This window comes from Carcharodon carcharias, chromosome 10 (assembly GCF_017639515.1).
Source record: "Carcharodon carcharias isolate sCarCar2 chromosome 10, sCarCar2.pri, whole genome shotgun sequence".
Lineage (NCBI taxonomy): Eukaryota > Metazoa > Chordata > Chondrichthyes > Lamniformes > Lamnidae > Carcharodon > Carcharodon carcharias.
The window spans coordinates 111,171,506-111,186,011 of record NC_054476.1 but is presented as its reverse complement, the minus strand read 5'-3'; positions in this window follow the sequence as shown (position 1 = coordinate 111,186,011).

Sequence of the window (14,506 nt, the reverse complement as noted above, 5' to 3'; positions counted from 1 at the left end):
CTCCTTGCCTTGCTTGAAATCCAGAGTGGTTATCAGTATCCAGCTAGGAATCCACATACCAAGGGAACTTGTCTGTATTTGGAAACATGAAAGGTAGAGATGAGAAGGATTGACCCAGCTCTATTTTCCTGCATGCTGAAGCTCTATTGGTGGAATCTCCAGATGTCTACTGGGGCTAGCGATCTGCTCACATGAGAGAACGCCAGATTGGCAGCATCAAAACCGTGCAAACTTTATTCATTTTATAAAACTTTTTCTTCAACCGCCCATCTCTGCAGAGACCCTATTTGTGTGTGTGTGTGTGTGTGTGTGTGTTTGTCAGTGTCTGTGTGTGTGTGTGTGCACGCTCATGTGTGTTTGAAAGTGTGTATGTGAAAGCGTGCATGTGTTTGTTTGCGTGTAGGTGAGTGTGTGTGTGTGTGTGTATGCACACATGTTGGGGAATTTTAAAAGGGATAGATAGTTACACTTTCAGGTTAAAAATTGTGTTAACCAGTTTTTGCAACTTATTTTCAAAAAGAAGTTTCATTTTGTAATAAATCAATCATTCATAATTTATTGAGAGAAGCTTGGTTAACGTCTCTTTTATTTTGGGTCTAGCAGTAGCAAAGGCAAACAATTGGCCATTTTGGTAAGTCAATTATACATTTGCACTAATGGGCGGGATTTTCCACACCCGCCTGCCGTTGGGATCTTCCGGTCCTGCCACAAATCAATGGATGTCTGGCTGGGGCATCGCCTCACCCACGACTGGGCCAGAAAACCCCAGCCAACAGTGCAACCTGTGGAGTAGTGGGGCTAGATAAACTGCACACTCCTCCCATCCTGGTGGTAACAATACCAATTAACTGAAGGGGATTATATAAGTAAACACAGTGAAGTGAGTTGTATAAATGAGTTCATTGAAGGAGATGATATAATGGGTCTGCCAGGTAATGAGGTATGTTTCAGAAGAGAACAAAGGATATGATGGGATGTTAGAAGGGGGAAAACTTGCCATTGGACCTGGAAATATCTTTCACATCCTGCCAGGAGTTGATGGGTATCAGACTCCTTATTTTCCTCAGTAAGAGGTTGCAGCAGATTTCATGAGTCTGGGTAATATTGCCTGAGCTCGGTTGTATTGTATTCTCCATTTTTCCAATCCTTCCTTGAAAATAAATATAAACCAGTTATTATATTTCTCTTGTTTGGGAAATACGTTTGAAGTGTATCCCCTGTTACAATGCAAGAAACACAGCAGATAATTTGAACATAAATGATCCCACAAACAGCAATGTGGTAATGAACAAATAATCTGTTTTTGATTGAGGGATAAATATTGGCCAGGGTGAACTTCCCATCTCCAATATAGTGCAGTGGGATCTTTTACATCCACCCGAGGGATCAGGCAGGCTTTGGTTTAACATCTTAATCTCAGTACTGTGCTGGAGTGTCAGCATAGCTTTTCATCCTGAAGTCCCATTATGGGCCTCAAACTCACAGCCTTCTGGTTCGGAGGTAGCAAAAGTACTACGCATTGAATCATGGCTGCTGATCCCCTTTACTTTTTATCTGTCTTTTTGACTGGTATATGGTGCATAGAGTGAAGAACAATCAACAAACTAACCTATTAAAGAGATCCTGCTGATCCAGTGGGTCCTTCAACAGCACCTTCCAAACTTGCAACCTCTACTGCCTAGAAGGACAAGAAAATAGATGCATGGGAACAGCACCACCTGCGAGCTCCCTCCCCGCCCTGAAGCCACTCACCACCCTAACTTAGAAATATATCACTGTTCCTTCATTGTCACTGGGCCAATCCTGGAACTCCCTCCCAAACAGTGGGCATACTGTATGTGTACCTACAGCACATGGGTTGCAGTGGTTCAAGAAGACAGCTCATCACCACCTTCTCAAGTGCAATTGGGGATGGGCAATAAATGCTGACCTAGCCAGCGACACCCACATCCCCTGAAAGAATTTAAAAAATGCATTCTCAGGCCTGTCACTAATCTGTACAGGTTGGGGAAGTGCCAATCCTAATCTGTGGGGTATCAGCAATTCACAGCAGGGACAGTTGGTTGAGCTGCTACAGTTGGTGTGAGTATCCCTGGGGTTGGGAGAGGGAGTGGAAAAATCTGCCAGAGCTCGCACTCCAGGTCATTATCCAGTAACCCAAGGGCATTGGGCGAGTACAGGATCATGAGTGGCTACGATGCACTCACAATATCAACATTCACTGCTTAAGATTCAATGCACAAGGAATGACAACTCCTGACAGATACCAGCATGCTCCTGATCCCCGTGGAACCTACCCCAGCAAGAGATCACCATCCTCAGGGATAAGGAGCAGAAAACAGGAATGAACTTGTCTTTTAAAAAAAGACTGAACATCAAAGAGTGAGTGAGAAAGGGACTTTGTTACCACTTAATATAGATAATATGATTATGAATCAAAACATTAGTGGTTTTTAATTATAAATTAGTTGCCCAAAGCCACCACTAGACAACCATAATTTCAATGCACCGTTGGTGCAATGCATTATATGGAATTGTACAAGCACCAATTGCCTCATATGTGGCAGGGTCTGCAGATCACACATGGCAATTAGCGGCCATCTCAGAACCCATCGAAACAGAAAGCAAGTCATCCTCAATCCTGAGGGGCTGCCCAAGAAGAAAACTGTGGAGTGGAGGTTGCGGGCTGTGGGAGATGTCAACAGCTCAGGATCATTATGAAACAAAGACAGGAATCGAGAGCCAAAGCACACTATAAATGTTCTGTTGTGGTCTTTGTTAACATTTTGGAAACAATTGCCAGCAACACGTTAATCACAGAATCACAGAATTGTTACGGCACCAAAGGAGGCCATTTGGCCCATCGTGCTCAGTGCCAGCTCTCCATTGGAGCAATTTACCTAGTGCCACTTCCCACTGAAAGGACATAATGGGAGCAACTTTTCCCACTCTTACCTGTTGTGACCTCATTTTTGGTTTGTGTAAACCAGCGCTCATGTTCTTTCTGCAATGGTCGTCTTTATTTTATGGTGTTGGGGCATGTAGAGACAAACAGGTGAATTGGGGGAGGGAAAGATATTCACTTTACAGCTTTACATGGTTTATTGACTTCACAACAAGCAATCAGCAGGTAAAAGAAGGAATGTTTTGCATTCCCACAATGTTTTCACAACCTCAGGACATCACAAAGCATTTTACAGTCAAAGAAGAACCATCTGTACCTAAGTAGTATGACATCATTTAAAATGACACAAAAAGTGACACAAAAAACTTATTTTATTCAAGCTATTATGTTTCATGGTTTTATGCTAAAAAGGCAAAAGGTCAGGAAATTAACCAGTTGCAATTAACACTGATCTTCTGCATCAACTCCAATTATGTGCACCATCGCCACAAGTAACCAAATATCTATCAATCTCTAAGATAAAAGCAAAAAACTGCGGATGCTGGAAATCCAAAACGAAAACAAAAATACCTGGAAAAACTCAGCAGGTCTGACAGCATCTGCAGAGGGGAACACAGTTAACGTTTCGAGTCTGTATGACTCTTCATCAGAACTAAGGAAAAATAGAAAAGAGGTGAAATATAAGCTGGTTTAAGGGGGGTTGGGACAAGTAGAGCTGGATAGAGGGCCAGTGATAGGTGGAGATAGCCAAAAGATGTCATAGACAAAAGGACAAAGAGGTGTTGAAGGTGGTGATATTATCTAAGGAATGTGATAATAAAGGTACAGATAGCCCTAGTTGGTTGGGGGGAAGGGATTGAAATCTATCAATCTTTGTTTTGAATGTAGTCAGTGACTGAGGTTGCACGGCTCTCTGGGTAAACAAATTTCTCCTCATCTCAGTGCTAAACTTAGTTCTACTCCAAGACTGCGACCCTGTGTTCTAAATACCCCAGCCAGGGGTAAATATCCTCCCAGCTTCTACCCTATAAAGTCCATTAAGAATTTTATGGGTGAAAAATTGCTTTGCCTTGCACCACAACAGAGGCCTTGCGCTGCTCAGTGAACGTGGGCCGTGCTGGTGGTTATTTGCTGAGTGACTGATGAGGCATTAGTAATGAAGAAGGGAGCAGACAGATATGTCCCCTGCAAATTTTTGGGGATATTTAACCTCCAAATCCACTTACTCAATATTAATTTGTGCTTTTATTACTTTAAGCAGTCAGGAGACAATCTAGTGTTGTAACACAGGAATATTTCTTAAGCAAAAAAAGTAATACTTAATAAATTAGGCAGCAACTTTACTGGCTTGATGCCGTTCTTGCTTCCCGGTTCAACCTAGGGTGCGAGGCAACACGTTGGCCGGGATTTTCCAGCCCTGTCGTGAGTGGAACCTGCCACGGGTGAGGCGACACCCCAGCCAAAAGTCCATTGACTTGCGGCGGGACCGGAAGATCCCGGCGGCGAGTGGGTGTGGAAAATCCCACCCATTGACTTCTCTCTCTCTCTGCCTCTGTCTTGAGTTCGGTGGTCTTCTGCTCCAGCTGGAAAGCAGCCTTCAGTTCAGTCTTCAAATTCAGCGTGCCTGATATCTCAAAGCTGCTTTTAACTCTTTCCAAACTAGAACCCATGTGCATGACAAAAACAGAATTAACTGGAAGAACTCAGCAGGTCTGGCAGCATCGGCGGAGAAGAAAAGAGTTGACATTTCGAGTCCTCATGACCCTTCGACAGAACTGAGTGAATATAAGGACAGAGGTGAAATATAAGCTGGTTTAAGATTGGTGGCGTGGGGGAGAGAAGTGGGGGGGGGTTTGGTGTGGTTGTAGGGACAAGCAAGCAGTGGTAGGAGCAGATCATCAAAAGATGTCACAGATAAAAGAACAAAAGAACACAGAGGTGTTGAAGGTGGTGATATTATCTAAACAAATGTGCTAATTAAGAATGGATGGTAGGGCACTCAAGGTACAGCTGTAGTGGGCGTGGGGTGGAAAGACTAGCAGGGCTTAAAAGATTTAAAAATAATGGAAATAGGTGGGAAAAGAAAAAGCTATATAAATTATTGGAAAAAACAAAAGAAAGGGGGAAGAAACAGAAAGGGGGTAGGGATGGAGGAGGGAGTTCAAGATCTAAAGTTGTTGAATTCAATATTCAGTCTGGAATGCTGTAAAGTGCCTAGTCGGAAGATGAGGTGCTGTTCCTCCAATTTGCGTTGGGCTTCACTGGAACAATGCAGCAGGCCAAGGACAGACATGTGGGCAAGAGAGCAGGGTGGAGTGTTAAAATGGCAAGCGACAGGGGGGTTTGGGTCATTCTTGCAGACAGACCGCAGGTGTTCTGCAAAGCGGTCGCCCAGTTTATGTTTGGTCTCTCCAGTGCAGAGGAGACCGCATTGGGAGCAACAAATGCAGTAGACTAAGTTGAGGGAAATGCAAGTGAAATGATGCTTCACTTGAAAGGAGTGTTTGGGCCCTTGGACGGTGAGGAGAGAGGAAGTGAAGGGACAGGTGTTGCATCTTTTGCGTGGGCATGGGGAGGTGCCATAGGTGGGGGTTGAGGAGTAGGGGGTGATGGAGGAGTGGACCAGGGTGTCCCAGAGGGAACGATCCCTACGGAATGCCACTGGGGGGGGTGAAGGGAAGATGTGTTTGGTGGTGGCATCATGCTGGAGTTGGCGGAAATGGCGGAGGATGATCCTTTGAATGTGGAGGCTGGTGGGGTGATAAGTGAGGACAAGGGGACCCTATCATGTTTCTGGGAGGGAGGAGAAGGCGTGAGGGCGGATGCGCGGGAGATAAGCCAGACACGGTTGAGAGCCCTGTCAACAACCGTGGGTAGAAAACCTCGGTCAAGGAAGAAGGAGGAAATGTCAGAGGAACTGTTTTTGAAGGTAGCATCATCAGAACAGATGCGACGGAGGCGAAGAAACTGAGAGAATGGTGTGGAGTCCTTACAGGAAGTGGGGTGTGAGGAGCTGTAGTCGAGGTAGCTGTGGGAGTCAGTAGGCTTGTAATGGATATTGGTGGACAGTCTATCACCAGAGATTGAGACAGAGAGGTCAAGGAAGGGAAGGGAAGTGTCAGAGATGGACCATGTGAAAATGAAGGAGGGGTGGAGATTGGAAGCAAAATTAATAAATTTTTCCAAGTCCCGACGAGAGCATGAAGCAGCACCGAAGTAACCATCGATGTACCGGAGAAAGAGTTGTGGAAGGGGGCCTGAGTAGGACTGGAACAAGGAATGTTCCACATACCCCATAAAGAGACAGGCATAGCTGGGGCCCATGTGGATGTGCACGGTTAGTCCTGCTTTTGGATTCTGATTGGCTTGATCAGTGCATGATCAATCTCTGATTGGCTTGGTGGTACATGATCAGTTTCTGATTTATTTAGATGGTGCAATATCATCCATTGTGATAATTACTCATTTTGGTCTTTCCTGTGCTCTCATTACGTTTTGTGACTCCCCACTGATAATGGGCCTTAAGGTAGTTTCAGTGTCTGCTTTTAGTTTCAGTGTTTGCTTATTCTAGATAAGAGAGTGCGGTGTCTAGCACTGCTGATTAACATTTAGGCTCAGTAACCCAATTGTTTAATTGATGTCTCGGTGTCTTGTAGAATTCTCAGCTGCCTGCGCTTGGTACAAATTAATCAAAAAAAAAGTGAAAGAGTACAGAGTGGGTGGGGTACAAATTGAGTACAAAGAGTACAGAGTGGTGCATAACCGTACAGAAATCACAAAGTTACAGCGGTTATATAAAGTCTACATAAATACATATAAAATCAGTTCATAGAGGTGATTGGTGTATTGAACTTAAGGTAACAATATACAAATACAAAATACAATCTAATACATTACAGGTTCATAAAGAATAAAAGTCACAAGAACAATATAGCTACAAAAACTGATTACAGAACTTGAGTAAGCTTACAAAGCAAATATGTTATGATCACCAGCTGAGGTTACCACTGGACAACCTGAACCCAGGGTGGAACTCAGTTTGATAGATCCTAAAATTTGTTTAGATACGTGGACAGGCTACTAAACAGAGTCCCAGGAGCCAGCTAATGAACTTTTAACAAAAGAATAAAACATTTATTAAACAAGAAAAGATTAACTATATTACAAGACTCATTCACCCACAACTTTACAGATATATATAGATTTGTAAGGATGACACAAGTTACAAAAGCTATCTTATACTCTCATGTTCACAGTAAGTACAGTCCATGTAAACCTATTGGCAACCTGTGGTCAGACACATCACACTCTGAAACTAAGGGCAGAATTTTCTGCCTGGCGGGCGGCCTGACCCAATCTCCGGCAGGCGGGGAGACAATCCCCGCTGGAGAAGCGGGCCCCTCCGCCATTTTATGTGGGTGGGCAGGAAGCGCTATGCACTCCCTGTGCGGGCGGGGGTGGATTCCCCAAAAGCAAGAGTGCGCTCTTTCACGCATACGCACGAAAGAGCGCACTTCTCCCTGAGGCTAAGTGCTGCCTCAGGGAAATCGCTGACACTTTTAAAAATATGAAAAATAGAAAAAAAAATTTCCCTGACATGTCCCCCTCATGTGACTCATGATGGATGAGGTTTCATGTTGTTTCTATTGCCTGTCGGGGCTCCTGGCCTGCCCACCAACATTAAGGTTGGACGGGCAGGTCCTTTAATTGTACAATTGATTCTGTCAATGGCCTCAATTGGCCATTGACAGGTTGGCGGGCACACATACGATTTTGCTGTGCCCCCACCTTCCTGAAAATTTAAATGGGGCAGGATGATGTCGGGGGTTCCACTCAACATCATCCCGTGTCATTTTATGTGTTGGTGAGCGGGCCCCAGCCCCTGCTCGCCGACGGCAAAATTCTGTCCTAAGTGACAAATGCCACCCCAGAAAGATGCTAGGGATCTCTCCTCAACTCCCCCCAGATGCTTGTTACACCATGAGCCAATCGGTCTCACTGAACTCCGTCTTTCACACGAGGGCTTCCAATCTCCATTTTCTAAGAACTCATCTTGGAATCTTTTCCCAAACCAATACTTTCTTTCAGATGCCTTCCACAAAGGTTCACCTCCAGGGTTTCAAACTCTCCTTCCGATGTTCCTCTACCCTGGGTCACCACATGCATTCAAGCTTTCTTCCATGCACTCTCTCTCACTGACTAAGCTGTCAACAGTACACCACTGCTTCACATGCCCGGAGCAAAGAGTTATAGATCTTCAGTTGCCTCATTGGACCCTCTGACTTCTCACAAGCCTCCAAATCACTTTGATTCTGCTTCCTGCAGCTTGGAGCTTTAAGCTTGAATCTTTGAGCCTTTCTCTGCCTCTCACTCTTAACTTCACTTAACAGGACCTTTCCCAGGTTCCTGTCCTTCCTTTGACTAGAAGGTCTGCTTGGGACTTTCTCCTGTTCCACTCCCCCTGGATTCTTGGACTTTCTTCTTTAGCTTGGGACTTGCTATCTGTCCCTTTGCTCCAGTCTCTCCCTGGCAGCTACTTTCAACCAACTTTAGCTTGGGATTGGCTATCTGAGTCTACTAGGCTGTTTCTGCCTGGCAGCTGTTTTCAAAACTGAACTCAAAAACAGCTGTTTCTAGTTTTTTCTGTGTGTGTCAGTGGGAGGGACCTGCCTCTTTGGACCCCTGTTGCTAGGCGACAGCCCAGTTTTCCTACTTTTGTGTTTGCGTAACTTCTCTTACAGTCGTAAACTCTCATTAGAAATGCAGACACCTTTTAAAGTGAAACTAAAACTCAACTTGACCTTTTCTTTACACACGGATACAGAAATACAAACCAAACTTAAACATTAAAGCTAAAACTCATTCCTAACACCCATAAATACAAATATAACTTGCTTAAACTATCTCTATTTCCTAACAAAAATGGTTACATATTTACTACAAGTTAAAAAGACTAAGCTAGTTCTGATTAATTGTTTAGAACCTTGCAGTTGTTGTACTTCACACACAATAGCCTTTTGAATCTCAGGGAATACAAACTGAGAAGTTTCAATTCCTAGGAAGTACAATGGCTCTGCATTCTAATGTAATCAACCTTGACAGACCTCGCAGCACTGGCTTGGGGCTGTGTGGTGTCTCTCACTTGTCAAGTGTGGATTTGACTTTTAACTAAGGGCCTAGATATGTGATGTACTAGTGTTCTGTGCTGATTACAATTCAGTAAAATGTCATGTTGAGTGAACATGCTTCGGCTGGTTGATCATTACGCATGACTAAGCTAAAAGCTAATTATTAAGCCTAAACTTTTTCTACATCTCTGTGCATATGAAACACAGTGAATGGTCACTATCCTGACATCACACTGCCCAATCAAGTGACACGATGCCAGGATTGCAAACTTGGACCATGCAAGTTCTGTCTATGTATGTGTTAATCACTCATGAAAAACAAGTGCAGAAGGCAAAATGAGCCCTGAACTAGGGTTATTTAAAGGGCCACTCAGCAGGTTGCAGGTGAGGTGTTGTTCACGGACGTGTTCAGACAGATTTTCCGGAGAGTTGTTCTTGGTGTTTTATGGCAGTTGGTGATTCCAATCAGGGAGGGCAGAAGAGTACTGGACCCAGGAATGGGGGGCAGCTGTTGCAATACCACCTGGTTTGCAACATGACCAGGAGATGGGATGAAGGAGACAAAGAGGGGAGGCTCTGTGAGGTGGGAGCAGAAGGAGAGCCCTCCATCAAAGGCCTGACCAAGCACGGGTCTTCTGGGAGGAAAACTGTTTCATTGGGATTAGTCAGGACCAGTGCCTGAGGAGGCTCAGATTTTCCAAGGAGCTGGTCACAGAGCTCTGACACCTCCTTCACCCCGACTTGGAGCCTCACACCAAGGTGAGGATGGCCCTCCAATGGCCATGAAATTCACCATCACCATCACCTTTTACACCTCTGGACCCTTCCAGGGAGCACTGGATATCTCACAACATGAAGTTCCTCACAGCATCCAGGAGGAGATGGATGCTGATTATATATTAATTGGATTTTTAATTGTATCCAATTAATTGGGCATTAGGAGTAGGTTGAAACTGTGGTGGTGGGATTGGGAATATATGATAATGTAATGTATGTATCTGTAAAGAAAAGCTTGTAAGTGTTTAAAGAATAGGCTCCAATTCTATCCTTCACCCACCTGGCTAGCTAAGTATTAACAATAGAGGCATATACACAAGGCAAGGGGACTACATCCTCTTCTCCCTCAGGAGGCAAGAGCAGGGTGAAAGGGCACTTGGCTCTGCCAGGATAGTTTGTGATTCCTGATGGTGCAGGCCACCAATGACTGCGCACATGTGGCTCTGCAGGCACCCCAATGTCAATGGGGAAAGTTACAGGAAATACAAGGGTTACAACTCCATAATTGAGCCGTTGGTGAGCGATCATACCAAAGGATCCATCTCAGTGAATGCCTGGAAGCAGCCATGATGCTTTCATCCTGCGACAATATTCCCATCATCTCCGGGACTCCGAGAAGGCCCAGAGTCAGGGGTAAAGGCCATCCTTCTACACGTGTGAGCAGGGATGGGTGTGAAATCATAAAGCAGGCAAACCAGCCTTCTGGAATGACCCTTCGGTTGTCTAGAGATCTAGGGGGGAGATTGTCCTCCCAGTTTGTGATGGTTTGCTGCATCCTCCAGAACGTGGACGTTATGAGGGCACAGCCAACACAACCTGCAATCCAGAGGCCACCTCAGGAAGAACAGGAGGAAGAACAGGAGAAAGAAGAGGAGAGAGAAGAAGAGGAGGTTGCAGAAGGAGGGAAAGGAAGAAGTGGAAGGAGGAGGAGAAAGAGTTAGGAGGAAGAGGAAGAGGAAGTGAGGAGGCAGTAAGGAGGCAACTTAGATCCCGTGAAATGAGACACAGCGAGAGGCAACGGATTGTGAGGCTCTGTTTCACTTGAAGTAAACTTCCCCATCTCAATGTGGACTCCCCCGCTTTTCCCACTGTCACATCCATTTCAGAATCCACATCACAAAGTCTGCTTGACTATCATTCAACAATAAAATACACCAACAAAAACCTCCACAAAACATCTTTTATCCAATAACACTTCCAGTTATGTAAAGAACAATGAACTCTTTGTCCTTGAACATTGCCTTAGTTCCATTTGTGCATGAGTCTTTGTCTGTCCTAGTGTTCCTACATTGTTACCCCAGTGGCTGCAGCATGGTTGGTGGAAGACTGCTGACTCTCACTGTGCTTGCAGGATTCCCACAAGAAGCTCTGGGCCTTGAGGACCCAGCTTCAGACGAGTGTGATAGGGATAGGATCCACGTGCATGGGAGAGTGATTGCACGAGGCTCTGGAGGGAAAGGACAGCCTCCGAGATTCCTGAGTAGATGACCCGGGGGTGTCCAGCTGCTGCTCCTCCTCCCTTTGAGTGCCCAGGGGCCCCGGCCTGACTCTTTGAGGGGTAGGAGCATCTGGAGGGACGTCGAGGTGCGCCATTTCACTTTTGTGTTGCCATTGCAGGAACTCACCCATGGGTCCCGCGATCTGCTGGACCAGGGTCTCCATGGCATTCGCCATCCTTCCCATGGAGACCTCCATATACTCACATGTGGGCACCATTTCAACAGAGAGCAGTCGGTTGCATTTCTCTGATTCATGACCATTCCATTGAGGGCTTCCAACAGCTCTGCCTGATTTTCCCCCACCTTCTGTTGACCCTCCAGGACGAGTTGGAAGGCCGAATCCAGAGGCTGGTCATCTGATTCCGACCTCACAGGTGCCTCTTTCCCAGCAGTCCTCCCAGTGCCGGGGAGCTCAGCTGAACCTTCCACCTCCTGCAGCAGACACATGTCCATGCGGTGACCATCAGATTGTGAACTCAAGTCTGCTCTAGATCTAGGTCCCACCGAGGTGTGTGTCTCTGCGCTGGTGCAGGGTGTGGGTAAGCGCTGTGATGGGTCTTCCAGCTGCTTATTTCCAGCTCCTCAGCAGAGGAGGTGTCCTCTTGGCTGGAAGTGAGGACATGGATGGAGCTGAGGGACTGGCTGGCTGAGGGTGTTGGTCACTTGGCAAAACTCCCTGTGAACCAAAATTAGTGTGTGGCAGCAGAGTCAAAAGCAGGAGAGAGAGTACTACCAGTTACATTGAGAGAGGGATGATGTGGTGTAGGATCCTCATGAGGTTGTTCACCGCTGACCTCACTGGTGCCGCAGGCACGGCCCACACCCTCACCAGTCAGGACAATGGCACATTCCTCAAAGTGAGAGAGGTGTCCAATGTGGGCCACTACACCCCGGGTCTGGGTCCTCTCCCTGCTGATGTGAGCCAGCTTCTTCTGCATGAAAACAGATGGAGAGAGTGTGAGCAGGACACATGGCACTGTGTGGAATGTTTGTGTAGTGAGTGGAGCCATGGACAGGATGAGGACGTGAGCTCGAGAGGATATGAGCCTGATGCAGATGTGAGGCTGTGTGTGAGAGTTAGTGGTGTTGTCCCTTGAGGTGTGTGGTCCCTGTGGATGTGTGATGGGTTTGTGAGTGTGTGAGTTGAGAGCGATGAGAAGAGTGAGTTACCCTGGTGGAACAGATGAGATCATTCATCCTCTTGTGGAACTGGGTGGCTGTCCTCTTCTGCAGGGCATTGGCGCTGACCACCTCTGCCACCACCTCCCAAGCCGGATTAATCATGTTGCTGCCCCTCCTGCAGCCACAGATGGGGTAGAGGACATCACGGTGAGCCTCCGCAGCATCCAAAAGGCACTCCAGGGACGCGTCATTAAACTGGGGGTTGAAGTCTCTATGCCTTTCAGGGCCATCCTGTCTTCCATGCAGCAGTCGTGGGCTGGAAGCACTGAGAGCTGTGCTCAACTGTCCTTTATATATGGCACATGGTGTGATGAAGCGACAAAGTGATGGTGTGGTGGGTGAATGAAAGCCCGCCTGCCATGGAAACAGCATGTTTCCTGGAAATGCATAATTAATGCGGCGGGTTTGTGATGATACAGAGTGAAAAGCTGCTATTGCGGCCGGTGGGTAAAAAGTCTTTTTACCCACCCACTACTGCACTTAGTGGAAATCTGGGATGATTCCACCCATGATCTCATTGAACAGTGGGACAGGCTCGTGACACTGGATGCCCCACTCATGTTCCCTTGATGTATTAAGCCAAAGATTAAATAGTGTTACGAGGTGGCAGTAGTGTAGTCGGTCTGCTAAACTAGCTGGATATCATTGTTCCTTTTTTGTTGTTCTTTCACGGGATGTAGGCATCACTGGCAAGGCCAGCATTTTTTGCCTATCCCTAACTGCCCTTGAACTGGATGGCTTGTTAGGCCATTTCAGAGGGCAGCGAACATTGCTGTGGGTTTGGAGTCCAGCAGATTTCCTCCCCGCCAGTATAGAAGTGAACCAAATCCAGTATTTCATTGTTATTATTAATGAGGCTGGCTACATTTATTTATTATAGTCTCTAGGTAGTACAGAACTTGAGTGTTGCTGAAAAAAGAGAAATGCTGTCAAAGCTTTCCATCTTACATTCATCAGGGCAGATGCAGGAATGCCAAATTTCAAAGGGAACAACAATTTATACTGCATGAGAAAAGGTTATTGATTGGTTGGCAAGTCATCTCTGATTGGTTGAGGCATTACCATGGAGAATGCAACAGGGAACTATTGTTACCCCATGCTTTAGTTTCATTCAAAAAAAGCAGAATGCCTGGACATGTTCCTTTTGCCTGCAGGGGACAGTTCCCTGCATATGAGCCTAACTCATATGTTCATATGTTCATAATATATAGTTTATAGCAAGTGGTAGTTGATCCATGTTGCAAACCCAAACTGATAATCTTAAGTTGGTTGTTAGTGTAATTCTTAACACACTCAGGATTGTTCAGCCAGTGCTGTCCAATCACACAATAACATCTAATGTTAGACATTATGGGCAGGATTTTCCGCTCGGCATGTGAGTGCATGCCCGACGTGCCTGAGTGTAAAATAACATGTGATGACGTCGGGCAAGCATCCCGACATCGCACGCTTGCGAGATATTTCAGTCGGCAGGCATGCGGGAGAGTCAGCAGCGTGCCCACCGACAATTAAGAGGCCTATTAAGGCCATTAAAGTATTAATTATTGCTATTTTTTGCTGCCCATCCAACCTTACGGTTAGCCAGCAGGCAAATCGGCCAGGCAGCCTTTGCATTTTTGAGGATACCTCATCCACGGGCAGGATAAGGTTTCCGACATTAATTTTTAAAAACATAAAAATGTTTTGACATAATTCTTATTATGTTTCTGTTCATCTGAGTGAGCCCTATGTGGGGACATTTTTGTCCGATTTTTAAAATCTTTCTTTTTGATTGTACAATTCTTCAGCTGCCTGAGACAGCTCCCTGCCTTCAGGGAGCTTTCAGTGTGCACTCCCCACCCCGCTCATGCACAGACTTTAGCGCTCGCGGTCCTCCCAGCAGCGCTGAGCTTCTCAGTGTGGCTTTCATGCTGGCTGGCTGGTAATTGACCAGCAGGAAATTGCGGTCGGGGGCCGATCGCAGGAGGCTGGCCATTTCCCGGCTGCTCTCGGGCCTACCTGCCGCACCCGCCTGA